The sequence below is a fragment of the Eutrema salsugineum genome, unplaced genomic scaffold (genome assembly GCF_000478725.1).
Source record: "Eutrema salsugineum unplaced genomic scaffold, Eutsalg1_0 scaffold_11, whole genome shotgun sequence".
Classification (NCBI taxonomy): domain Eukaryota; kingdom Viridiplantae; phylum Streptophyta; class Magnoliopsida; order Brassicales; family Brassicaceae; genus Eutrema; species Eutrema salsugineum.
Window position 1 is genome coordinate 6,316,883 of NW_006256901.1, and position 21,874 is coordinate 6,338,756.

Below are 21,874 nucleotides of genomic sequence, written 5' to 3' on the forward strand. Positions count from 1 at the left end.
CAAATCTGGCTTGATCAACATGGTGCAATCAAACAAGTTCCATGGCTTGGCATTAGAAGACCCATTAGATCACATTGACAACTTTGATAGAGTCTGTGATCTAACTAAGATGAATGGAGTGAGTGAAGACAGTTTCAAGTTGAGGCTATTCCCTTTTTCTCTAGGAGACAAAGCTCATCAGTGGGAAAAGTCTCTACCTCAAGGATCAGTCACAACATGGGAGCAATGCAAAGAGCATTTCTAACCAAGTTCTTCTCTTCATCAAGAACAGCAAGGTTAAGAAATGAAGTCTCAAGTTTTATTCAGAAGAACCATGAATCCTTTTGTGAGGCTTGAGAAAGATTTAGAGGGTATACCATGGATTCTCAGATGCTCAGCTGCTATGTACCTTCTACAGAGGTGCTTTACCAAAGGTCAGACTACTCTTGGACACTGCTTCAAATGGTAATTTCATGACCAAGGGAGTCAATGATTATATGACCCTTGTGGAGAATGTAGCTCAGAGTGATGAGCTTTATGGATCAGACTTTGACAGGAATTCAAGAGGTACTGTGTGTGCTGAAGAGGAAAAGACAAGGAAAGACATCTGGTCTCTCAATGAGAAGCTAGATAAACTTCTCCTAGCTTCTCATAAGTCAGTCAACTTGGTTAGAGATGTGAATCATGTGTTTCAAGACACATTTCAAGGAGAAGACAACACAGCTGAGGTAAACTTTGTAGGTGGACAACAAGGTTACTACAAGAATCACCCCACCCAGAACTTTCACTCTCACATCAATAACCAACAAGGTTTTGTCCCTCCCCAACAGCAAAGCCTCCAACAGAACTCAGGGAATAAGGATCAAGAAGTACATAACCTGCTTCAGCAAATTCTCCAAGGTCAAGCAAGTGGTGCCATGGACTTCAACAAGAAAATGGCAGAGATTAACAACAAGGTGGATTGTACTTATTCTGATCTTCAAACTCAACTCTCAACCTTGGCTTCCAAAGTCAAGACTCTAGAGAACAACAAGGGCCACTGCAGTTCTCAAGCTCAAAGATCTTTACCAGGGACATCAGTTGCACATCAAACAGAATACTGCAATGCAATCCTCTCAAATGATGAGAATCATGCTGCTGTCCAAGAAATTGAGGATCTTCTCCATGGCAATGTCTCAAGTGAAAAATGCCTGACACAAGATGATGAGGACGCCATCATAGAGGAGTTTGACTTCCTGTTATGTGATCTCAATGAGGACATTGAAAAAGAAGGTTGGGAGGCAGCTTGTTTTGATATGAAAGAGAATGATTCTGAGATGGCTGAAGGAAGAGATCAGAGAATAGTTCAATCAAATTCAGCTGATGGAGTCTCTATCACTGTTTCAACAAGGGTGAAACCCAAATCTATTCCCAAGCTAGGATACCCAGGAAAGTTCTCCATCTCATGCTCTCTTGGAAATTTGAAAGTGGACAATGCTTTGTGTGATTCTGGATCAAGCATCAGTGTAATGTCTTTAGCTATGGTGGAGAGATTAGAGATCAAGAGTCTTAAGCATCACCCCATATCAATCACCTTTGGAGATTCATCCTCAAAGAAGCCATATGGAATCCTTGAAGATTATCCACTAAAGATTGGTGAATGCATAGTTCCAACTGATTTTGTGGTAATGAGGATGAAGAAGACCAAAGAGCTTCCTCTCTTGCTTGGAACTCCTTTTCTGAATACCACTGGAGCTAAAATGGACTTTGATACTCAAAGAGTGGTGCTTACTAAGGTAGATGATGAAGTATATTATCCTCTGAAGCCTCCTCTTTCTGGATTTTGTGGGATTATATCTGATGATTCTGATGAGTTGAAACACTATGAGATGAAGTATGTGGGGAGTATTGGAACTATAGCAGAAGCTCAACCCCTTGCATCTGTTGAGGAGAAGAAAGAATCCTTAGTAAGACCAGATCTTGAGTTTGAAGGGGATTTCTTTAGTGATGATGAAGCTTGCTTGGAATCTCTATCTCCTACACCAAGTGAGAAGGAGATCATCAGCAACAAAGGAAATGGTTCAGGGTCTCAAGACAAGAACCCAACAAGCACCAAACCATTCACTCTTGGGTCCTCTTCTCAAGTCTTAACTCTCACTCCTTGGAAGTTTGATGGTGGAGCTGTTGAATACAAAGTTAAAGGCAATGGAAGATCAATACCATTTGCCAAAGTCATAGCTATCCTCACACCAGAGTTCAAGGATGAGAGATCTAATAGTGTCAAAGAGCTGATGAACAAGGACCTCATGCTTGAATTCATGGACAAGACAAGGAGCATCAAAGCTCCTCCTCTCCCCCATTGAGAAAAGAGTATGAAAAGTCAAACTTAGTGACTTGAAACAAAGTGCTCTTGGGAGACACCCCAAGCTTATCCTTGTATATATCTTTTAAATCTTTTCTCTCTTTTTTCATGTTTTAGGATATTTTTATGGATTTTGTGAAGTGTTTTCAGGTCTAAGGTGACTTAGGGATGCTGTGTTCCAAGGACAAAGTGAAAAGGAGTCTGAGAACAAGCTGAGGAATGACTTAAGGCATGAAAACTGGTGAGGCGCCTGGTGTGCTACATGGGTGTGTGAGTTGGACAAGGCCAGGTCCCATCTAGCACACCTGTTCGCAAATCACACCTACATGGGTGTGCGAGTCAGTTCTCCCCTGTTCTAAGTAGAACACACGCTCGCAATTTACACCTATTTGGGTGTGCGGGTTGGTGTCTTCTAGGACCATGTAGCAGCAGCAAAGAAGGCCAGAACTTTCAAGAAGCTTTATGTGCGACTTGGGTGTGCGAGTCGGTCCAAGACAAGTCCATGTCGCACAAGGGAGTACATGCCAAGCTAAACCCAACTCCAGTGATGTCTAGCCTCACCTGGTGCAGCTACTCACTCCACCTTTGCATAAAAACCACTCCAGGTATCACTCCAAACACTTGTAAATGAGCATTCAGCATTTTTCATTTGTCCTTTGCATTTTTGAATTTGATTTTTCCTCTTTCTCATGCTTTTATAACACAGGGGACTGTGTTATTTAAGTGTGGGGGAGGGGCTTTGTGTTTACTAATCATGTTTCCTCTTGTTCTTATTTTGATTTGCATCTTGAGTCTGCATCTAAGTGCATATAACCACCAAAAAAAAAATCGAAAAAATCAAATATTTTCACAAAAAAATGTTCATTCTAGTTGCATTTCACATTTTTAGGATTCAGTCTAGTTGCATCATATAGGTTGCATTGTGCATGAGAGTAATGATAGGTTTTTTCCTTGAGAGTAAATCACTTTGAGAATTTGGATTAAATATGCTTGTGAAATGATTTTTGTGCTTGCAAGGCTTGAAATGATATGAATCTGAGAAGCAAGTTTGAATTAAACTCAATTCTAATAAGTGAAAACCTTGAACTTGACTTGAAAATATCTTATGGTGCATTGTCTGAATAAGCTTGTGGATACTAATATACATATTTGAGCTAAAATCCTGATTTTACTATCCTCTTCCTTAGCTCAAATAGCTGAATCCGCATATGGATCAGTTTTTCTCACCCTGAACCCATCCTTCCTTCAAGCCAAATGTTAGTGTGTGATTGAAAGGCCACCTTGGATCAAACTTAGCAGAAAGTGTTAGGTTTAGAGCGACAAGGGCAAGTCTCACTGAGTGCTAAGTTCAATCATCAAGGAGCTGAGAGATTTGGCAAGAACTAAGTGTGGGGGAATACTTGTTGGTGAGTGGAAAAAGGAGAGATGAGTGGTGAGAACTAGGGGATAGAAAAAGAAAAGAAATCAGTCTTGGAGTTTGAGTCAAAGAAAGTGAGCTCTAGTGTTTTGAAAATAAAGAGTCTAGCCTCTAAGTGAAAGGAAAAGAAAAGAAGCCAAAGAGCTCAAATGTGTTAAAAAGAAAGAAAAATAGGCTAGAGGTTACAAAAGAAAGTGGAAAAGAGCTATGTAAGGTTTGAGCTCCAAGACTTGAGTGTGAAAATAAAAAGTGAGTCCCCTAGTGAGAGGAAAATGACTGTGTAAAGAGGTTCTTGAGAGAGTGAGCAAGTGAGAAATCTTTAAGTAGAGTGTGGGGTGGGATAAGTCCTTGCCCTTGTATGCATAGGTTGCTTTTTACCTTTAGCATTCTGCCAAAGTTTGATCATTCATAGAGAGATCCCCTTGCTGCATTGAACCTACTCAGGCGCTGATGAGATCATTTTAGTCTCATAACCTCACCCTAGCTAAACTTTGCTTGTTTAAACATTGCATCATTTGATCCACTTGGTAAAAAGCTTAATGAATGTCAAAGAGTTGAGGAATAAGAGAACTTGTGGAGATTATTGTTGATTAAATACATAAAGAGTATGGTCTTGCATTGCATATTGAGCATGAACTTGAATTCTCTTAGTGGTCACTTCTCTCTTTCAAAGGAAATATGAACTCCCAATGCATTCAACCTCTTTCTCTCATTTGTTCTTTTTGCTTGAGGACAAGCACAGGACAAGTGTGGGGGAGTTGATATGTTCATAATTTGCAGCATTTAGGTTGTATAATTCATTCCAAATCATGTTTTATTTCATGCATTTTAGGCGTTTAGGTGTTGATTTAGGGCTTAGGGGTTGCATTAGGTTCCAATGAGTCTTTGCATGGTTTAGAGTGTTTATCAGGTGTATTTGGAGCTATTTGGAGCAGAAAAGGTGAAACCAGAAAAAGAAATGGTGATCAGAGCTTTAAAAATGGTGAAAACAGCCTTTTGGAGGTTCTTGGCGCTGGCCTGTACCGCAGGAAGCTTTTTCTTGGCGATTTCATGAACCGCGGGTGGATTTCTCGGTCAAAACACGTACCGGCCGTTCATGTTTCTCGGCCAAAATTCCCGAGTGCAGATACATTTCCGAAATCACGTCATTGAAAGGTCTGGCCGGCCGATTCAGTCTTTAGGGTCTTCAGAAAAGATCAAGATAATTGAGTCTTGATTTCAGAACAGCTATAATCGACAAATTTGGAGCAGTGATCTGAAAGATAGGCCCACCTGAAGACAGACCTATTCCGCATCCTTTCCGGAGCAACGCCGAGACGAGTTAAAGAAGGCCAATCCGAGAAACCTTCCATTCTGATTCAGCTTACAAGTCCTTCAGAAAAGTTGGGGATGATCGACTCACGGTCCCAGAACAGGTTGAATAATTGGATTTGGAGTTGTGATATGAGAGTTAAGCTCACCGGAAGACACACCTGTCTTGCGACAGTTTCAAGATCGATCCGATGTGTCACAAAGATTACGTAGGACGATGCCTTTCCGTTCAGATTCAGTTGCGGGGCCTTCATCAAGATTCAAGGTCTTTGACTGCTGGTTTCAGAAATTCTAAGATCATACATTTTGGAACTGTGTGCTGAAAGATACCGTCTCCGTAGTGAACACTGGTCCAAGAGCTCTTCGATCGTTTCAATACGCTGCAGAGATGAGTCGTCCAGCGAACCTTCCACTTCCCAAGATCTAAAGGTTTCTTCACCAAAGTTTGAGATATTTGAGTGCTCTTTCCACTGAAGTTGTAATCATGCCATTTGGATCCATATCCTGGATGTTACGCTCCCCTGAATGCGAAGTGGTCCGATTGCGACTTAGGCATGCGAGATGGCCGAGCAGAGAACTGAACGGCAGAAAGACTCGCGGTTTACACCGACTTGGGCCTGCGACTTGGGACTAAAGGTGACCAACTCGCACACATATTCTCTCCAGAATGCGTCTTGGTTGTGTGAGTTGAAGAGAAGGAAGCCTGAACAGCACAAACACTCGCTGTTTACACCTAGATAGGCATGCGGCTGAGGCTGAAGGATTTAAGGCTCATAAGGCTGTTTCTATGGCTGTGCGACTTGGGCCTGCGACTTGGGACTAAAGATGACCAACTCGCACACATATTCTCTCCAGAATGCGTCCTGGTTGTGCGAGTTGAAGAGAAGGAAGCCTGATTATCACAAACACTCGCTGCTTACACCTAGATAGGCATGCGGCTGAGGCTGAAGGATTTAAGGCTCACAAGGCTGTTTCTATGGCTGTGCGACTTGGGCCTGCGAAGCACCTGACTATGCCCACACGTGAGACATGACCCATTTGAAGCCGGGTCAGTACCCAGTTTGTCCTGGGATGACCCGGTCCATAACACTTAGTATAAATACTTTTTTGGGAGAAAACCCTAAAAAACTTATCTTCTCTCTTAGTTTCTCTCTTGTTTTCTTTCCTTTTCAGTGTAAAAACGTTTTTGATTAAGAGATATCTTGCAGATTTAATCATCTAAAAGCTGTTTCTTATCATTGCATCATCTCATCTTAACTTCTAATCATGATCAACATCACCTCTTGCAAAGGAAATGGTGTGTTCATCATGATTAGTGAGTAGTCTTCTTTTAAGCTTCTAGGTGTGTAGATTAGGGTGCTTAGATGTAGATTAATGATTGTTTAAGCTTAGATTCTCTTCTCCTTTCCTTACTTAGCTGAACCTAATGCTAGATCTCTCATTATAAGCTTGATCTAGAACTTAGGCATTTCTCCACCCAAAAGGTGTTTGATGAAATGCCTGAATGAGCTAACTTAAGGGTTTATGCCTTTTTCATCATGGGAATGATTGTTAAATGTATGAATGACATATTAGAACTGTTTCTTAATGCTCATTGATTCATATTTCACAAATGATGATTTGGTTTGAAAATGGATTAGTGTAGAGGTTAATGCCTTCATGAGAGGATTAATCTAGATTAGAGTTCTAAGTTAATTGGAATTTGAGATCATGTGATGCTTGCTTTATCTTTCTGTATAAGATTCAGTCTTTCTTAGCTCTTATTTTGATGCACAAAGAGGCTGTCTGGTCATTTTAGACTTGGAACCTTATGCTTGTTAATTGCTTATTCATCTAATGAGAATTAGTCTTGATTTGGTAATTAACAAAGGGATTTTTGTCATGAGAATGAATTTATCTGATTTGGAAGTCTAGACTAAAGAATTGCAAGTGTTGCATTGTTTGCTTAGCATAATGAGTTCACATTTAAAGCACCCTAATCAATGATCACATTTAGAGGTTTAGCTTTATCTTTATTTGAATTTGAGTCTTTGTTTTGTTTATCTTGTTTGCTTGTTAATTCTTAATTACTGCTTGTTCTTGTTTGCTTTATGTTTTTAGATCACCTTGTTACCAACTCATCTGCTTATTAGACTTGAATTAAGATAGCTCTTCATAGTTCTAGTGTCTAGAATCTCTCTATTTGGATTGATACCTCAAGTGCTACAATGACATGAGTAGTTGAGGAATTGATCAAGGATTGAAAAATTCCTACTATCAGTTCTCCATGCCTCGTTAGCATGATGAGAGTTTGTCATCCCTCGTTAGCATGATGAAGAGTTTGCCATGCCTTGTTAGCATGATGATCCATGTGTTTGTTTTGCTTGTGTGCTTGTAGAGTACTGTTTGTTGCTTGTTTAGTTTTAGGCTTGATATATTAGAAATGAATGGATATTGTAATGGGAGTGTGAATTTATTTCTCACTGAGTAATTTTCTCAAATTTCTCACCCCTCAACCTCTATTTTTCAGGTGGGTATGAAGATTATGATCTTGACGGCTACGAGGAAGAGTAGTCCAAAGTGGTGTGCTTTTCGGGATGGGTTTTTCATTCATTTTAATTTGTGTTCAGTATTTTTCTTAAAAAGATTTCTTAATTATTTGCTTCAGTTTTATTTTTAAGAATAAGTTATGAATTTTAATTGCAACACTTGAGTTATTTATTAATCTAATAAATGTAGTAAATCGGTTTAGAACCGATGGTGACAGTCCGGTTTGTCTGGTCGACGAATTGGTCTGTTACATCAATCTTGCTTAATCATTTGCTCTCTTTTACTCTGTTTTGATCACTCTGTTTTGCTTTATTGCTTTAGTTTTTTCTTTAGTTAATTGCCTTGTTCTGTCTTTCTTGTTTAATTCTTTATCTTAGTTCTTAGTTTGAAAATCAAAAACCACATTGATCTTGCTTAGATTTAGAAGTTTCATGTATTATAGTTGTAGCAATCTCTTCCCATTTGGATTGACACCTTAAATACTGCAATGACATGAGCATTTTTAAGATATTGGTTTAAGGATCAAAAATCTTTATATCAATCACTTCAAGTTTACCCTTATTTAAACTACTAAAAGATCACAACAAACAAAGTAGTATAAAAGGTACTGTATCCTCATAGACCAAGTGAAACACTACAAGAATGCAAGAGTAAAGTAAAGCTAAGAGTAATGAGAGTTGTTTGTGGTTTTAATGAAATAAAATAAAAACCTAAATAAAAACAAATTTTAAACATCGTTCTCGAACTCAAACAACTATATACTAGATCAACCTCTTCTCAAAGTATTGAATCCCTATGTACTAGATATATGAAAACTAAAACCCGTTGAATTCAACAACCTAAACATGCATTATAAGTGAGTTTGATAAGTTCACAAAACATAATAACTTTAACTCGCGTTGGTTAAATATATTATGCTCATTTATGTTCTTTCATGCAATTTAACAAACAAAGTCGGCCTGTAAATACACCTAAGATCAGAGTCTAGGTCACCAGTCAAGTTCCAGAGATAAGATCAAAAAATAAACCAATCGATAATTCCATATATATAACAATCCTAAACTTGTAGTTCATGAATTCCCTAGCCTTGAAAATTTTAAAATCTAACTATGAATCTACTCACATTTGATTGCAGAGATAAAACAAAGAGATATGAGAGAAAACATAATGACATTCAATAGATAATAAGAGGGTTTATAAATCTTCTCCAAATCTGTAAAAAAGAGCATGTACAGACCTTCTCCCCAAGAAATAGATACAAAGATTTTTAGAAAATTAAGCGTAATGTAAACAGATCTCTATACGATCTGAGTAAGTTTTGGTTGAAACAGGAAAAAGCCAATATGGAAAAGGAAATTTCCCCTTCAGTGTACGATATCATTCACAAGAAAGTGTTCCTAATGGGTATATGTGACCAGTATGTTGTCTGCAAGTAGTGTATGGATGAAGAGAAGGTGTTTTTGACTGTGTGTGGACGTGCGAATCGTATGTCAGGTGCATGTAAAAGATGCTTGTGATCGGTATCTATGACATTTATCCTCTGATGCTCAATGTTTTTGCTTGCCATACTAGACTATCTTCACGATAACTTGTATAACTATTGATTGCACCATTGGAATGTTTTTTCAATTGAATGTCAAATTTTATTTTAGCCAATAAAATACAATTTTACATCTAGTGCTTCATTGTTTTGGATTATTTAGAGAACAGAAGAAGAAAAACTCTTAATGTGATCTCAGTTCTAACCAAACCAGCATGCCCTCCTCGATTTTCTCCTTGAAGAGTGGTGAGACAATTTCGCATTAGCTTATCGATGACTTAGATAATCCTCTCAGGAAGTGAAGGTGCATCTCCATGTCGTCGACAGGTTCATTCTCTCCATATGCCATAAACCAAAGCTCGAAAAAAGTACCTCATGATGAAAAGAGGAAGATAATCTAGAGTGTTATCCGATGCAAAATTGAAAATAGTATACCAGTCCTTTGAGAATTTTTCTTTCATGATACCACAAGCCAGAGCCTTCCACACTTGGCTTGCTAATAACACCGGATTTTTACCATTTTTATGGAACACTTTTAATGTCTTATGCAGGTGTTTCAATCAGCTTTCAATGTTTTACAAGTGATTTCCATGTTTTGACATCTAGGTTTTCTTAGACTAAGGATTTCTTATTTTTACATGACTCTGCCATTCATGTCGTTTTTAATGTTGTATGCTGGATTGATCACCCAGTGTCTGATCTAAGGTTGAATCACAGCCACGAGAGTTATATATCAGATTGCCTGAACTGGATCTTATGGACGTAATCATCGTAGGAGACGAAAGCTATCTATGGAGGGGGCGTGAGCCAAAATGAATTCCGATCAAGATTGCATGATCTCTTTCGCTGCAAGAGACGAAAGCTACTTATATAACGTATCAAAGCCACGAGAGTTATATATCGATGATTAGGGTGACGAGGATTAGCTAATCTTATAAGTGTTTATTCTAGTTCCAGATTCATAGAAAACCTTATCTAGATTCTTTATGTTATAGATCATGAACCCTAGAGATAAGTCATAAGCCCAGCGCTATTTTTATATTGTTTTTCAATCAATTTCTTTCAAAGCCTTTATTTCCTGCTTAATTATTCGAATTAGTGACAATCAAACCCCCTTTAAATCTGATTAAGTCTACAATTTTTTTTAGTATCAGTTAGGAGTCCTCAACATACAAATCCCTGTGGTTTCGATCCCTAAGTATTATTGTGTTTGATGTGCACTTGCAGCTTGTTTAGGGTAAAACTTGTAGTTGCCCACTACACTCACATCACTTTCATAGGAACATGAAAAGAAATATGATCTCGCGCTTCCAACGGGTCTTGCAAAGAACACAATGCGGATTATGAGTTATACTCCATTAAAGAATTCTGTCTCTGGTGGATAAATGATTAAGCATGGCCGGCCACATAAGAAAATATTATTTTGGAGTTTCCTTATAAAACAGACACTCTTTGACCATGGTAAGATAAGATTTGCTTCTCTGATATGTTCCCATGTGTTCTTTGATCTGAACTTCGGTTTTTATTTGGCTGGCTTAGATCTCCAAAGTTTAATATCAGATGCAGAGTTTTGCATGACCTTGTGCTTTTCAATCTCCTCTTCCATATTGTTTAGCAAAGCTTGTCTGTGTCTTCCTCTATGATGGTGTAACATTACCTCTTCCATTGTGTGTTCTCCTTGATTGACATGAAAGATTTTTCTATGTCTTGCTTATTCAAAATCCTTCGCTACATCCAGATTGTGTGTTCTCCTTGATCGACCAGAAGGACCCCTTGCGGATCAAATAATTTTTCAGCCAGAGTACCCATAGAGAGGACCAAGAAGATGAGATTCTCCATACCAGTTTCAAGCAGCTTACCATATTTATTTCCTTTAAATCCTTGATTCCCAAGCCATCTTCAGCCTTCAGTTTACATATATATATATATATATATATTTCCAGGAAACATTTGCTCTTTTTGTATTTAGCTATCGCACATACCAGAGGAGAGCAGAACAGAACCTATTTATCTCCTTAATGCATTCGCATGGGAGATGAAAAATGCTTAACCAGCAATTTGCAAGACTCATGATTACCGACTGTATAAGCTGCAATCCCCCAGCATAGAATAGATACTAGGAAGTCCATGTGCCAATTCTGTTTCTGATCTTTTCTATTAGTGGTTTGTAGTCATACGTCCCAAAGCCTAAACCCACTTAGAAAGGAAAATATCATAGAATATCCTCGCGATTACTTGAAGAAATTCCAGCCATATATAGAGTAGACTTCTCAATACGTATCTTTAATCCCAAAGCCTGAGAAAATTTATCTAACACTGAGAGAACACCTTCTATTGAACACTTTTGGCCATCCACAAAGACAATTAGGTTGTCTGCAAAGTTTAATTGTGTGAGCTGAATATTCTGGCCTCGAGGATGGTATCCAATCCGTCTTGCTTGTGCTGCCTCATCGATCATCATAGAGAGAACATTCATACATATTACGAATAAGTAAAGCAACGACGAGCACCCTTGCCGAAGCCCTCTTTCACTATGAAAATAGCCAGCAAGCTCTCCATGTACTTGTTCTGAGAATGAAGCTGTGGCAATGCACAGTTTGATCCAGTGAATAAACTTCTCAGGAAATTTTAAAGCCTTTAGTGTATTCAGCAAATAAAGCCACTGTCCATAATCAAATGCGAAATGTCAATCTTGATAGCCCACTTTGGAGATACTGTTTCTTTGTGGTAATCATTTACTAACTCCGTCGCCAAAAGCATATTCTCCATCAACAAACGATACTTAACAAAACTTATTTGATTATGAGAGATAAACTTAGGAAAAAAAACCTTTGAGTCTATTAGCCAAGATATTGGAAATCACCTTATACAAAAACATTGCAACAAGAGATTAGTCTATAAATTTTCATTTTCCCCGCTTCTGACTTCTTTCAAATCAGAGCCAAAAACTGTTGAATTTATCCCTTTGGGTAGAAAACCTTTGAGAAAAAATAACTGAATGGCTATGATGAATTCACGACCAATTACTGGCCATGCCGATTTAAAAAACTCAGAGGTATATCCATCTGGGCCAGGTGACTTATTGGCAGCATTGAAAAAGAACTGATCTAAACTCTTTGGCCGAAACTTCCTTCTCAAGGCATGAATAGTCAGATTTGTTACACTGAAACTTGAGTTTCTGCTGTAATTCATCTAAAGTCATTCCCTCAAATCATCTTGTTTAAAAGTAAGAAACTTTGTAAAAAACCTCCCTGCCTCAGTTTTCAGATCTTCTGCCTTTATTAACACTTCACCATTGGCACATTGAATCTCCTGAATTGAATTTATTGCTTCTCGAGTCTTTGCATTATTGTGAAAAACTTTGTTGTTCTGATCACCCACTTTGAGCCAGTGTAGCTTAGACGTTTTCTTATAGAACTCTTCCTCAAGGACAGCCACTAATTGCCAATATTTGTAAGCTATAGCCTCTGCTTCTTTTTCTATTTTGGGAAGAAACCAATCTTCACTTCACTTAATAACCTGATCGGCTGTTTTAAAGCTTTTAGTTTCTTTGAAAGATGGAAGAGAGCCAAAGTTGAGTGAAAATGTTTCTCTCTTACTGCCTAGAAAGAAGACACCATCGGTAAATATTCATGCATCTTTCCGACGGTGTTAACGAATTTAAAAGGCCTCTGTTCCTTAGAATAATCTATCGCCAATTGAAATCTGCAATGCAAGTGATATGATATTTCACCAGCTTCAAAGACTCTGTAAGTCTGCATAAAATTCTGCAACCAAACATCATTTACAAGGACACGATCCAGCTTCTTACATTTCCTTCCTCTTGCTTGTTGCACCAAGTCAACAACGGGCCATGAGCTCACATGTCTGTCAGTAAGAAATGCCTTACAATCGACTGAAATCTCTTATACCTGAAGGTATGCTAGCCATAGTGTTGAAATTTGAATGCTTCTCTCCATCAAGTATTTTTCAGTGAAATCTCCCATTAGTAACCAAGCCTTATTTCGAAATAACAAGGAGTCATGGTGATTTTTCATGTCCTCCGAAAGCCTTCCTCTTCCCTCCACAAAAATAGATGCATAAATAAAAGAGCAAAAGAACTCTTTGTCTCTATTCTCTAATAAAACAGAGCACATGATCATTTGGTCACTGTTGAAAACAAGAGTTAACCTTACTGTGGATCTCCAAAGAACTCAAATTCAACCAAGCTGATTATGCTCATAATTTGACATAAAGGACTAATCCTTAAACACTGAATCTACTATCCCAGGACACTTATTGTCCTCGACTCGTGTCTTTAACAAGCAGCCAAAATGCAGAGCTTTTTTATTAACCCAATTACGGATCATGGAATGTTTTGATGATTTGTTGAGTCCGCACACATTCCAAAAGAAGCTCACCATGTAATATTTTTTTCAGGGTTTTCTTTTACTCGAGGCATCCGGGACCATGGTATTAGATGTCTCAGCAGAAGATTTTGAATAAACTTTACTAGCATTTTTTGAGGCACGAGGACACAATGGACTAGTCACATCTTTCTCCTCTTTCTTTGAATTTTCCTCCCCTTTGTCCTCTTGTGTCTCAGATACATTATTCACAACATCCTCTAATGGAAGCTCATTTTCTGTTCACCAAAATTTCACCATCCTTTCCATTCCCACTCAAGATCGAGTATTTTGAAGCTTGAGCAATCTGTTCTTCACTATATCTGACCAAGTCTTTTTCTAGACTTTTTCCTATTTTTCCTGGAGAAAACTTTTGACCATTCCTCCTCCTCTTCCACAGCCTCTTCACTACCATTTCTGACCATTTTTTCTTTTGATGGCTGAAACTCTGACAAAATAATGAAAGCTTTGCAGTTCTCTGCTCCTTTTTTCAAAAAACACAAGCCTACTACTCTACTTCTATATTAGGAACAACGATCTCTTTGGATACTGTTCCTTTCTTCCCCTTTTGTTCTCACCAACAGCTCATTTTTCCCAATATTCAACATACATGTTTTTGCCATATGACCCCACTTTGAACACGTCTTGCACCTTGGAGGTAACCATGGATACTGATCCACCACAGCATCCACTCCCATCTCCGATCTGAACCGGTAAGATTTTGGAAGCTCCTTTGTTAAATCAGCTTCAACAAGTATCTTTGCTTCGTAAAAAATTTTACAAAGCTGAGTGTCGGGATGCAATTTCTAAGGTTCTCTAACAGCTCTATCGAGAAAACCAAGCTCTTTATCATGAAACATTTTCTGTGGAGCATTGTTGATTCTTACGCACAATATAATATATTTTATTTGTGGTTGAGCGTGTTCTAACACCGGTGTCCACTTCGAAACAATCATAGGAATATTCACGATATTCCACATTCATCTCCGTAGAATCCTATCTCGAACTGAGCTACCGCTTATTCTGAATGTAACAGTGGTAGAATTCACCACAAAAGCATCAATCTTCAAAGATGTATCCCAAAGGGATTAAAGCTTACTAACTATCCTGGGGATTTTTTCCATATGTTGAGCAGTAGAGAGAAAAATTCCAATAAGAAGATCCTCCCAAAGAGGGGCTGAACCTTCAATAATCCCATCTGGGATCTTCATGGTTGGAGAGCCATCGATCACCGTCATGTTAAAATTATGTTTTTAAACAGTTGAGTTGTTTTAAACAATGGATGAGGAAAGAGGTTTTAGCAAGTGGAAATTGTGAATCCGGAAGAGGAGGATGAGTATCCCCATCTTTCTCCAGCTCTGATATGGTGAAACACAACGGTGACTGGGCACTAAGAAGCTTGATTTACAATGTACGTAAAATAACCCTAAATCGCCTTTCAAATCTCTCTGCACGTCAGGAGAGCTGTCTTGTAATTAGATTGAAGATTTGCATTCATCAATCATGGCAAATGAGTTTGACACCTGTTACACCATTGTAAATTATTCAAACCCCTTGAAAATGAAAGCTAATCCAATGATCTATTGTGAATTTAAATCTTAGCTTGATCCATCATTGAGAAGTCATCCAAATAATGCCAAACTTCTGATGTCTCTGCCTGATTATGCATCTCTATATGCTAATTTGCACCCAAAATGGCTCATTTTTTCCCAAGGTGACCTAAAACCTGAAAATCGTCGATAAAAGACCCTAAAAGACACTTTGAATCGATAACAGACACAAAAAGAAGGTTAAAAACCGATGGAAACCCAGTTTTTCACTCCCTTAATGAAAAAGGGAATAAATTCAACTTCAACACATCTTCGGGCATGCCACTCATCTTCACGGTGCCACATAACCTATCAAAGTTGTCAAGATGCGCTATTGGATGCCTGTTTGAGAGACCAAATAGCCGATCATGAACCATATTGATTAGGCTTGACTTGATTTCCTAATTACTTACATCACAAAGAGGATGGTGGATTCCCATCTGAGTATCACTGGTGATATGTTTATCAAAGTTTATAATCCATCTTTCCTCTCTAGGAATGTGCATGGGCACTCTAGGAGTAGGTGCTCTCGGATCAGGTTGTCCCTCATTCACAGCTCAGTTTGCGTAAGCTTGTAGTTGGTTTGGTTGGGTTTTTATACCTAACACCACCAAGTGTAGCTCTCTTTCTTTCTCTCGGTGCTCTCTAACTCGAGCTTTTTTCTCTTTCTTCTTGGATCTCTCTAACCTTCCAAGCTCTTGAACAAATTCAATCACTTCTTTTCTTGAACCCAGATCTTGATAAATTGTGAACTTGGATAATGATTGAATTGTGTTTCAAGCATTTTCCTTAAAGAGTATTTGGAGAGAACTTAAGAGGAAACCGAAGGAGAGTTTCCAATCATTCCATTAATTTTGGCCCAATGTATATAGGCCAATATTTCCTTGTTCAATTCCAATCCTGAGAAAATAGAAAATTCATCAAAGGTATTGAGAATTCCTTGTACCAATTTCAAGCCAATCAGGGAAATCTTTTCGAATATCAATTTTTAACATGCCTCTTCTAAAAGTGTTCTTCTCATGAAACCCTAGAACCATTTCTATTGCCAGTAAATTGTTTTCAACCAGTAACTGGCCTTTTAGAAAAGCGCAGATTGAGGATTAAAGATAGGATTTCTTGAGCCTTCTAGATAAAGTTCTGGAAATCATCTTGTAGGCAACATTGCAACATGATATAAGCATGAATTCTATGATTTATCTGCTTCTTGCGATTTCTGAAAGAGAGAAAGTACAGTCGCATTCAACTGCACTAGGATCCTTCTGATGCAAATAATTCCAACACTAAATTAGTGAGATCATTTACAACACTGCATAAGTACTTTTTTCGATTAATGGACCCAAAAAAAAAACATCTATATAGTAAAGAACTTTATACAAGATTCTCGATAATAAAAAAAAAAGATGAAATTTATAATTGTGACAACATAGAAGATACTGAAAAAATGATGCCATTTTTGTCATCGATGTGAACCAAACGGAACGAGCCTAAACCTGATCACGCTCCACTTGTGGTTCTTGTGTTTCGAGAAGATTTCGATATGAACCATAGTTCACGTAAGAATTAGATAGAAGATTTACGCTAAGCTTTCCTCTTCACCCTAGTCTCTTTTCGAGATTAAAGTTAATTCTTGGAAGCTGTCTTCTCATTAATCAATAAAAACCCTTATATAGGCCTTGATACAACTTAAATTATAACCCTAATGAAAAAAGGAAAACAACTCTAAGGTAGAAAGGAAAATATCAAAACCAAATTCATAAAACAAAAAACAAAATTAATTAACTAAAATATTCTAACCAATCCTAACCATCATCTCATATCATTACTCCCCTCTTCAAATTGGAGCTTGTCCTCAAGCTCCAACTCTGCTTATTCCTCTGAAACCTTCTTCTACTTATTAATCCAGAAGTCCCCCCAAACATCATCTCTTTGTAGACCCCAAGGAAGTCATGTATTAATGAATTAGATTTCCACCTTTGGTGTTTAAAAGTCAGATGCTTTGACTGATTTTTTTTTTTTTGCCTTCTCCATAGAAACATGTCGTTGAACATCTTTTAGGCATTCTCATTTATCAGCTTCTTACGCTTATGAGATTCTCTTCCTTCTAACCTCAACCTCAACGACCATGTCTCATGAAAATTTTCCTATTGTTGAGATTTTGGTTTTACGAAAGTAAGAGAGATTATGGTTGAGGACAGATCCTTCTCCATCAGAGAGAGAATATTGAAATTTATGGTCGGCATGTTTTCCTCTTTGCTCATCACTTCTACCAATGATCAAGACTTGATGGAAGAAGCAGCAGTTGGTATTGCCGCTGCATTAGGATTTTTAGGCATCAGTGGCTTTGTCTCAGCCTCTGCTTCTGATTTTAACACCGTCATTTGGTTAGGATCCTAGTTTTGGAGCTCCGATTGATCCGCCTCAACCACCGTAGCTGCAGCTTCTAACACCACCATGTATTTACGCTTTGTTGTCATCTCATTCATCGCGTAGAGCGATGACTGCATCGATCCTAACTTCATGTTAATCTCCTGTAACACTTCCATTATCTTTGCGAATTGCACAGCAAGGGAATCGACGTCTCCCATTGAATCGTTTGACTCTGATACCATATTGATATGAACCGTAGTTCACGTAAGAATTAGATAGAAGATTTAGGCTAAGCTTTCCTCTTAATCCTAGTCTCTTTTAGAGATTAAGGTTAATTCTTGGAAGCTGTCTTCTCATTAATCAATAAAAACCCTTATATAGGCCTTGATACTATTTAAATTATTACCCCGATGCAAAAAAAGAAAACAACTCTAACATAGATATGAAAATATCAAAACCTAATTCATAGAAGAAAACACAAGATTAATTAACTAAAATATCCTAACCAATCCTAACCAATCCTAACCAATCCTAACCATCATCTCATATCAGATTTGTGGTTTTCATGATCGCACCAGAGCAGACAGTGGTGACTTACTCAAAGAGTACTATAAGTTAGTGAAGATAGTGTCTACACCAGCAGATTGGCTTGCTTTCTCAACACATCTGGATGAATTCAAGTGGAATAAATATTTGTTTGTTATTTCTTTCATTCCATGCAATTTGAACTCCAAAACATATTCTTTTGTAAGGAGTGCTAGACTATGTCTGTATGAAATTATCTAATAATAAGTTCAACCTACTTGTTGTTATACAACAACCCCTTCAAAGTTTTAAAAAGGGGGAGTGGTATCTCACCTATCCGAATAGAGGATTTGGCAAACGTCTGGAATAACTGAATAAGTAGTGAATTATAATTTTATTGTACAGGCAATTGACACATGTATTTGGTGCTTTCCAGCTCAGCCCAATATTATTCTGTCTACATAACCCTTTGCATAAATGACAGAGAAGTCGCATTGGCTTTCTTCTTACCAATGAGAGTATGCCGATTTGAATGATGGGAGAGTGAATCCAGAGATAACCCAATAAATAGATGTCACATTTCCTATGTGAATATCACAATTGAAATATTTTATCATACGACAACATTCCCTTTTCCATCGAGATGATTGTAACGACGGTGCTTCCCCTTTTTTCGAGTCTTCAGTTTTCACTTCTTTTGCATCAAAACTATTAAATCATAACTCTTTCTCCTTCTTTTTCACATTTTCTTCCTTCATATGCCCTTCTCTATTAACATCTTACAACACTTTCATTTTAAGAAGCTACTCATGAAGAAATCGGACATCAATTACCCTAAACTAGGTAATATGTTTCTAGCAAAAGATTAATTATTTATTCGTTTGATTGTCCCCTTTTCTGTATTCTTATTCATATTAATAATTAAGTTGTTTCACTTATCATTTTTTAATCACGATTCCATGGCGAGTTCTACGACACCATTATTTTTTTTGACTTTTTTGTATTCATTCGTTTTAATATTGTTGGTTTTAGTCTCTGTTGTTTTGCTGCTTTTAAGATTCAAAGTTACACTAGTCACTACATTGAGGGAGAGATAGAGAAAGACATAAAAACTAAAAAACTTAATAGTTTTAGATATCTATTGATTTAAGACAACCAAAATGCCAAGAGTGATTTTGTTTGATACCAAAAATTTACCAAATATTTGAGTAGATACCAAAAGATGACCAGAAATTAGTATCGTCCTGCCACATCATCTTTTTCTATGTATTACCTTTACTCCTTATGATGTCAACACCACTTGCCCCTGCAAAAAAAAAAAGAATTAGCCGATATGAATATTAAATGCAAATCAGCTCTACATAGATATAGCATGGATAATGACCCCATAGCCAGACACAAGTTTTGGTGTATCCAAGTATTGTGTGGTAGCTAATAAAGTTAGACATCGTAAACGACATAACGGTCCAGGTAATATAATCATCGTTTCCTAACTTAAATTTATATGTCTAATAATTACATATAAAAACTATCGTTAATTTTATTCTATGCCGACAATATAGATTCCTTTTAAAGAACAAATGGATAACATTTATTCGTTAATACGACATTTTTATTTTATTCGAGTAAGATAAAAAAACAATACACTAAAACCTAAACCCTAAAAAAATAAAAACCTAAACCGTAATATTTCTTTTGTTCAAAACAACCTAAACCCTAATATTAACACTATTATTTAAACCTTAAATCCTAAACCATAAACAGTAAAATTATAGACCCTAAACCCGATACCATAAACACTAAAGTACTAAACCCTAACCATTTTAACCTAAAACTTAATCATTAAATGGGAAACCCTAAAACATTTATCATAAACCCAAATCCCATAACCTATCATTAACTTTACCCTGTGTCCATAATTTATATTTAATAACATACAATTAACTTACAAATTAATATTAAATAAAATAATGATATGAAATGTTATTCTAATTAACTAGTATAGTTAACAATGTAATGCGACTATGTTCTCGTTAACTGTGTTATCTGACAATTTCGAAAGAAAAAAATGGAACGGTTCTGTATGTACGAGAAAAAATGTCTCTCAACTGACAACTTTTCAGATTTTGGTCCATACGATGAGAGAGAAAACCTACTTGAGATGTTTTCATTGTACAGTTAGGTGTAAATAGTTCTTTTTGGGAAGAGTGAATTTCCATATTATTAATTGGTACCTAGTGATAATACTCAATGCCGAATCCGAAATTATCAACATATGTATAATTAATATTTAGAACGTAACCTATGAGACCAGAGCTATATCTTAAGTTCATAAGATTTGTGGAAACCTCCGTTGTTATGACAAAATAGTAAGGAGACAATGAGTTTCATTGTCTTATCCCCTTTGTCCCGTTGAAGTACCCAAAGATACCATCTTGCCTTCGGCCTGAACCGAACTAACCAAACAAACCAGGTCTAAGCCAGATTAAAGCTCGGGGTGTGATTCTCGTGTTAAGAGAAGAGCGACTAGTCACAAAGAGCCGAAACTAATCTCTCTCCAAAGCAAAAACCTATTACCTTTTTCTTATTATTTTCATTAAATTATAACAAACATAATGACTTGTAAAACAGTTTTAAGTTTTCTGAAATCATGAAAAAAAAAGTTCAGTTTCTTAATTCATGAGAATGTTGAACTAGACATAATAGCATGAGACAGTCTGCACGCTACGTTAGTTAGCACTGCCGTTTCAGTTTCTGCCACTTATCCCATTGCCATCTCTGTTCCCACCACCAGATCTTCCACCATTGCTGCTGCTTCCTCCACCTTCAGGCCCTCCACCCCGACTGCCATAAATCACAAAGTATAACTCTCTTTCCATCGTGAACTGTTCCTCCAGATCAAAGAAATTCTCAGCCACCCATACATTAGATCGGCTAAAGCCATTGTTGTTAGCCTGGTTCGAACCAGATGAAGTTGCCCAAGAATATGAGATTCCTCTAGCAGTTTGTTCAGGATTAGTAGTTTGTCCAAAGAAAAATGGAAGCTGGTTAAGGTGCATTGTGCTGCTGATTAGAGAAGACGAAGCATTAGCTATTGAGCTGCTGTCTAGATTAGGTGAACCACTGCTGAGCTGTTGAATCTATAAGTTGGATTGCAAAAAATAAAAAAAGATTTCATATCTTGCCAGAAGAACTAATCTTCTAATGAAGAAAAACATGCAAATGTTTTTATTCTAATTTTATGCGTTCTTTTTTGAAACGTTAAATATAATTAGAATAAGAAAAAAAAATTTCAGTAGTTGTGCTCAACACACAGTTGGAATGAGTTTCAAGAAGTCTAAAATTTCACATTATTAAGAGTCTCATATTTTGACATTTAAACACATATATGTATGTAGCGAAAAATTTCATTTGTATAGATTATGAAAAAAAAAAAAAAGATATAAAGAGTACTGGTTTTGAGTAAAAATACTTGAAAACATTAATTAAAACACTTACCTATGATCATAAAAGGGATGAGCCAGATAGTGTCTCCCTCTTATGACTCCTGGCTCTGAGGCACTCCAGAAAATCATTCGATTAGATGGCATATGATAATGGACTTGTCCTGTGCTGGTGATCCAATGGCTACTGAAAATGAAATTTTGAGGGACGCTAACAGTAGCAGAAGATTGAGGAATGGTGAAAGAATACTCTATGTATTGACATTGTTGACCCAATAAATGTGGGTTCCTAAAATGTTTTGAAAGAGAAGATATTAAAATTTTTAATTCCCCAAAGTTATAAGAATATTAATGTAACACTAATTAATGTAAATCTTACTCGAAAGAATCGTGTTGTCCTAAGCCTTGCAAAGGGCACAACTCCATTTTTATAGTTTACACAATACAC

General features: G+C 37.1%; 1 non-coding gene across 1 annotated transcript; it reads right to left on the minus strand.

The window, feature by feature from the left end:
- Positions 1 to 273: 273 nt before the first annotated feature.
- LOC112090132 lies at positions 274 to 379 on the minus strand. Its single transcript, XR_002901482.1, has one exon. It is a non-coding gene; the product is annotated as a small nucleolar RNA R71 (small nucleolar RNA).
- Between the last annotated feature and the right edge of the window lie 21,495 nt (positions 380 to 21,874).